Here is a 7,507-nt window from a genome sequence, read left to right on the forward strand (position 1 = left end):
GTAATGGACCAATTGTATCCACTATAACTCTGTCAAAAGCTTTTACTGGTGTCTCAGTTATGGTTAACGGGGTCTTATTATGTTTTACTATTTTTGATTTTTGGCATTTTTGACATTTCTGGATGTGCTGTGTTATATCACGAGTCATACCTTTCCAGTAATAATGTCTTTTGACCTTGGCCAAGGTTTTTGATATGCCAGTAACCTCCTTGACCTCCTTGAATTGGATCGTCATGTAGTGTAGACAGTATAGCTTCTATTTCTTTCTCATTATTTATTATAGTCACCGGGTTGAGTAGCGCTACTCTTAATGTATTCAATGTTTCATTGCCCATTTTTTTGAAATTATCTATTGAAATTTTCTCAAAGATACTTTCCCACGGTGCTATTTTTAATTGGCTTATTTGTAATATAACGGCTTCTTTCTCGAGCCTTGGAAATAGTTGGCCTAAATCAATGTTTCCATTTGTATATATGTCACCAATATCTATTCTTGCAACAATTTTCTTACCATGTTTAAAGAAACATAGCGAATCTTTTATATGCAAGGTCACTACTTTTTGTATTTCGTCATTGTTTATGACGTTGTATACGTTGGGCTGAGAAGCTTTTTCTGTAGATTGCCTTTGCAATTCTACTTTTTCATTTTCTGCGCAGAAATTCTGTCTACTTTGGTACCTGGTAGTGACTTTCAGGATTTTATTTTGTATGTCTTTAAAGTCTTGGATGGTTATTCTTGATAACGCATCCGCTACATGATTATCTTTGCCCTTCAGATATTCTACCGTAAAATTATATTCCTCTAATTCAAGCCTCATACGAGTAAGTTTTGAACTCGGATTGATCATTGAGAATAGGTACGTAAGAGGTCTATGATCCGTTCTTACTGTGAAATGATTACCATAAATATATGGTCGAAAATGAATTATTGCCCAGTGAATAGCTGCTAGCTCTTGTTCAGTAGTACTCTTGTTACTTTCTCCTTTGGTAAAGGATCTTGATGCGTATGCAATGGGAAGTTGGAGTCCGTCCGCTCCACACGCTTGCTTACTTGCATCTGTTATTATACAGAATTTCTTAGTGAAATCTGGATATTGTAACAAGGTTGGATGCATCAATGCCATTCTGACATTCTGATGTCCATTCAAACTGTACGCCTTTTTTACATAATCTTGTTATGTGACGTGAATAATCAGCAAAGTTTTTAATAAAACGTCGATAATAGTTGCAGAATGCAACGAAGCGTCTTGCACTGTCCGCATCATGTGGGACAGGATAGTTTTTAATGGCCTCGTATTTTTTATCATCAGGCAAGATTCCTTTATCAGTGCACTTGTGTCCCAGAAAGGTGACTTCATGCATGAAAAATGAACATTTTTCTGGATGTAGCTTTAGATTGTATTTTCTACATTTGTCAGAAACATCAGTTAAGTTTTTGACCATATGTTTCTCGGAACAACCTATTACTATTAGATCATTCATATAAAGAAATGCTTGTGATGGTTGTAAACCAGAGAATGCTATTGTCATCATTCTTTGGAATGAGTTTGGTGCTATTTTTAAGCCGAAAGGTAATCGCGTGAAGCGATATGAGCCATTAGCTTTTGACAAGTTCAATTTGATGAAAACCAGACATCAAGTCTAGACATGAGAAGTACTTTGCTTTACCTAGTTGATCTAGAATATCATCTATCCTAGGTAGTGGAAATTTATCAGACAATAGCTTCTTATTAATTTGACGATAGTCAATTACTAATCGCCATTCTTCGGGACTAAAAGTAGTGGGCTATTGTATTCTGACACTGAAGGTTCAACTATTTTATCATTTATTAGTTTTTGTACTTGGGCTTGTATTTCCTGTACTTGGCTATGAGGACTTCTATAATTCTTAATATATATGGGCTCATCATCCTTTAATCTAAGTCTCTGTTTATAAAAATTATTTGTAGTAATTGATTCGGTTTCTAGTCCGAATATATCTGTATATCTGGTACATAGGTCTTTTAATTGGCTTTTGAACAATGGTGGAAAATTTTTTATTAGTTGTTTCATGACTAAATTACTTCTATCTTTATTAGAGTTTTTCAATATCTCGTAATCGTTTAATTTTTCATATGTTATTTTATTCAAATTAACGATTTTATTGGAATTTGTCGTGTTTAAAATTCGGACATAAGTATGGTTGTGTTTACAATATAAATTCCTTCTTCAATTTCTTGATTCGGTATCAAGATGTGATTAGTAATTGAAGGAATTTGTATTTTACGGACGACTTCGGACAGAGCTGGAAGTACTGTGGCATTATTGGCACAAGTGTGAAATATTTCCAGTCTAATCGGATAATTTATGTTGTTTGGACGAAGAAATAGTGAGTCGCCACTTTCGTTGAAATCTATTTGGCAATTGTATTGTTTTATAAAATCTATGCCTTGTATGCCATCACTAGGTATTGGGAAATTTTTATCGACTAAATGAAAGTCATGTGGAATTATGTAATTTTTTGTTTGGAGTTCTACGAAGGCTAAGCCTTTTGAAATTATTGTTCCTTCGACTATACCCGATATGTGGGTAGTAACCTCTTTGTTTACATTATCGAATATATCTATATTTTCTTTCAATATAGATATATCTGCACCAGTGTCTATTAACAGCGTAACTGTTTTACCTGTTTTTTCATTATTCATTTTTACAAAGATACTTAGATCAAGGTTGATGCTTTTGATTGTGCCATTTATTGGCTTTGAATATCTGAAGGGTGAGAGTTTCCCGAATTATTCTGGGCAACTCTCACATTAGAGTTTGTATTGTTGTTATTGTGGCCTCGATTCGAGTTGCCACGGCCTCTAGAGTTTCCTCTATTTTGGCCTCGTCCATTATTGTTATAATTGGAACCGTTGTAGTTGTTGTAATTGTAATTACGACTACGCGAGTTTCCTCTGAAACTTCCACGTCCGCGGTTTCCACCACGCTGTGAAGAATTTCTAAAATAAAGGACTGTGTTTTGCTGTCCAGTTGCTTCTGTGCAACTGTTTACAAATTTGGATACGACCTCATTCATTGTAGAGAAACTACCAGCTTCCACGATAAGTTTTACCTTCTCATTTGTGTAGTTCTTAGTCATTGCTTTTACTGTCTGCCATTTTATTTATGTAACGAACGCCATCTTATCAAGAGACGACCCGTTAAGTGGGCAGCAAACTGGAAGCATACTCTGCCTACATTGTAGACTAAAGCTCAGGGAAAGTGGGGTGGGTCTTTTGCCACCTAGTAAGCTACCGTGACACACAGATAAAAGAAGGTAGACAGAGTTAAGACGGGAACAGACAGGATAGGCTATCAACCGATAGACCGGTTAAGAAGTATATGGTTGTGTTCTTCTTCTTTACCCTCCCAACCTGTAAAAGCCTTTACCCAAATTAAGCAACAACAAGTAATATCAGGTGCCCATTACTTTATAATTTATTTCGACTTCATGATTATTCAACGAGCTTAAGACCTCTGGCTAACTCTAAAGTTAACCCGTCAGTTATATAGTATATGCATTTTCCAATGTTTTCGTCATTTGCTCAATCTCTGTTACATATTGATTGGCAGTTTTATTGCGCTGCTGTAGGTTCATCAGTTTTGCTGATAATACTGCTACAGTTTCGCCTTTGACATTGTTTTGTAGTCTGGAGATGACTTCAGCTATTGTAGTCTCATTCCCGACTAAATTTCTGGCAACACCCTTTAGCTTTGTCTTTATCATCGACACAGCTAATTGTTCGTGTTCGCCTTTTATTGCGTCCACAATGTTTAATGCATCAAGAAAAGTTGTTAAGTTTTCGGCTTTACCATCGAAAACTGGAATAAGCTTTGATGTCGTGTTGATGAACTCAATATTCGATTGGGCCATTGTGATTGTTTTGCGTTCTATTACACTTGAATGTGTATCAGAATCCGAATCTACAGTGGACATTAGAATGGCCGGGATGGTAAGATTTGCCAAGTCTTGTTCTTGGACTTGTATATCTTCTCTACTAGCCTCAAATTTTACCGGTGTATTCAAAATAGACGGCACAGCTAGATTAAGATTATGTTTCTCCTTTATACTTTGGAGATTGTTTCTTAATCTTGTCAATAACCTCGACGTTTCTGACCAATGTTGATCGGTTAATACGTCTTTATGATTATATATTAATATTCGAGCTTCATTAAAGCAGTCGACTAAGGTTATTGCATGTCTGTCTACTGTGTCTTTATGAGTTTGTCTTGTTATATCAACGTCACAGTTGGTAGTTCAATCTTTTAGCTTTTGAAGTTCAATTGAATCAACGCGTGCACGTCAGTGCATAATGTTCATTTATTTTGAGTAAAATATTCTCTTACCCTAAGTACATAAGTTCAGCGCGCACTGCGCTGCCGGTTCAGCCGGCACCGGCGCGGCTGCATTATATATTACTTATATGAATTAACAAATCGTTGACTTTGTTTTGTTAAAAAAAAGCGATTTGCTTTATTGTGTTACAAAAATGGAACTAACTTAAATCAATTCTAATTCTTATAATGAAACCTTCGCTGCCGCTACCGCTGCTGCCGTCGCTGCTGACGATCCCGCGTTGGCGCTGGTTGCGCAAGTGTCCCACGATGGATATTGTGCTGACACAGGGCATGTGGCACTCGCTGCTGCTTGCGATCCCGCGTTGCGCAAGTGTCCCACGATCGATGTGCTGATCCAGGGCATGTGGCGGATGTTCTGCAGACTTTGCAGAGCTTGCAGAATTGGCTGAGTGCATTTCGGGTGTCGATGCACTTAGCCACCTTCTGTTGTGTCAACATTGTTGTTAACTCCTCCCCCTTTAAGCGCGGACGTCCTCGGACGCAATGTAGAAGCGTTTTCGCGTTCCATTGCTTGGAGTTTCGACTTCTTGTGCTTGTGTGGCCTTCTGTAATTCTGGAGCGGATTTCAGCTTCCATATCCATATGGCCATTATGATGAATGTTATCACTAAGATACCAAAAAGTCCGAAGCTGATAGAGTTTGCCTTAAAGCTCTCACTTCTTAGCGTATCCAGTTTCCGAGTGTTATTGATGTTGATTTCTTTCAGCATTTGTAGCGAAAGAACCTCTTCTGTTAACGTCTTTTCGGCCATTAATTGGAAAAGTGGGGGGGTTGCTTCTGCGTATTTTGCTTCTATTGACTCGTACTTGTCTTCGTTGATGTAGACTGTAGAGTTTTGGAACTGTATTAGATAAGTTCCTTCTAGCTCCATTTCTTCCTTGTCGATTTTAATGTTGCCTTTGAAGCTGTTGAGAAGGATGGTGCCGGTCACTATCTCCTGATGATTTGGGATGTGTTGATTGTTGATGGCTTTGCAGTGTGGTTTTCTATTTTGAAGTAGCGGTGCTATGCAGGAGTCGTTACTAAGATTAATAACATTATTTTTATTACAAATTGTCTTATCACTAAATGTTTCACATTCTTGTATTATAGCGTAAATAGTTTTGTTACAAATTATTATGTTTTCATATTTTATGTCGTTTATTACATTGTCTTGCTTAACTGCTTTAATTATCATAGAGTTACATGGTTGTGTTCCTACTAGGGGTATGTTTACCATATAGAGCATACTATTGCCGTTTGTTGTTATCTTTATTTTAGCAAATTCGAGTAATTCTTCTATATTGATAAACATTCCTTCTTCATTACTTAATATTTCTTCTATTTTATTTACTTCGATTTCTGATAATATAATTGAGTTTACAGTGTTGGTTTTAGCCCAGCTTATTGCATTTACTAGATTGTTTAAGTCATTTTTTAGAAGTTGAAGTTTGTATTTTAAAATTGATACAAAATTTTCTTTAATATCATTAGTGTCTATAGTGTGTTTTAGTATTGCGTTTGTTACGCGACTCATTTCATTTATTCCTGCAGTTAATTTTTTATTGATTATTACCTGTCTATTGTTATTTTCTAGTTGTTCGTTCAATTTTGCTATTAGAATTTCATGATCACTTCTGTCCGGTGTACCGGCCAGCCATTTCCATGCTGTTCCTAAAGCATCTATGGATCTAATTTTTCGTTTGTTCGGTCTTAACCTACGTAACTCGTTTTTAATTATATTTAGTTCATATTCTAAGTATGGATATAATTGATGAGAGTAGCTAACGTTCTTTAGCGATTCTTCTAGTTTTGAGGTCATTTCCTCGTATTCTTTTATGTCGAAAACATGGATTATTTTAAATGTACTCTCCTGGATTGCGGCGATTCCTGTTTTAATCGGGATTAGCTGTGAGTGTGAGTAATCTAATACGGTTGCCAATCCGTAGCATAATGGCAAAAAAAACCTGTGGACAAAATTACGTTTTTATATTATTTTTATGAACAATTTTTCCTGATTGAGTTTTCACTGTTGTGTTGTTGTCTTTAGCTACGATCTCTTTTCGATATCTAGGGGTTATTTTGGACCCTAGTCTTTTGTCAATTTTAATAAAAATGATTTCGCCTTTTTCATATTTTCTTATAGGGTTTCGTTTCTGATTGTGATAAGATATATCCTCTTCCTGTTTTTTGCTGATGTTATTGCTAATCTGATTTCTTAAGCGTTCGAGTTCTATTGGGTTTGAATTAAATTGATTGCCAAAAAATATTTCTATAGGTTTCTTTTTCGTTGTTGAGTGGATCGAGTGGTTATATTCTTTGACTGTTTTAAAGATCAAGTCCTCAAAAGTGGCTGTCGACTCGTCTCGTTTAAGACACCTCAAGATTTCGGTCATAGTTGAATGAAATCTTTCTATTTGACCGTTACTTGTGGAAGCATACGGTGGGGTCGTGAAGACTTCTACTTTAAGTTGTTCTTTTAATAAGAACTTGATTGACGCTGCGTTTAGAGCCTTTTCGTTGTCCATGACGACTAACTTTGGCATGCCAAATGCCATCATTACCTCCCGTAGGGGCGTTTTTAGATCTTCGGCAGCTCTTGATTTTACTATTTTTATCTGAGCGTATTTTGAAAATTTATCTATGGCAGTAAGTACTAAAGTTTTCTGTGTAGTGTATAGATCTATATGGATAATTTCTCCAGGGTAAGTAGGTATTGGAGTTGGTTGGATTTCCCCATGTTGAGGATGCCTATCATACTTAGAAAGTTTGCAAGTTTCACACTGCTTGGCAATAGCCATTACTTTCTTTGTTAAACCTGGGAAAAAAAATTTGCTGAGAATTTGGATTTTGTTTTCGATTGGGTTTCTATGAGCTCGAACATGCTCTTTAACGATGATCTCATTCTGTTCAGTTTCTAAAGGAATATCCTCTACTTGGGTTTGTGTGTATCTTACTTTATAGCTGAAACTGAACTGAAATGGAAAGGTAAATATTTTGAATTTTTCCCATTATTCTTTCAGAAGTAAGCAAACCGTTTACAATCTTTGGGTCAAGTCTTTCTTTTAAGATTTTTATCAGGTCTTCTTCAGAGTACTCTCTTTTCTTTATTGTATGACGATGGTACTGTGGAAATGGTAATTCGAA

This window comes from Drosophila albomicans, chromosome X (genome assembly GCF_009650485.2).
Source record: "Drosophila albomicans strain 15112-1751.03 chromosome X, ASM965048v2, whole genome shotgun sequence".
Lineage (NCBI taxonomy): Eukaryota > Metazoa > Arthropoda > Insecta > Diptera > Drosophilidae > Drosophila > Drosophila albomicans.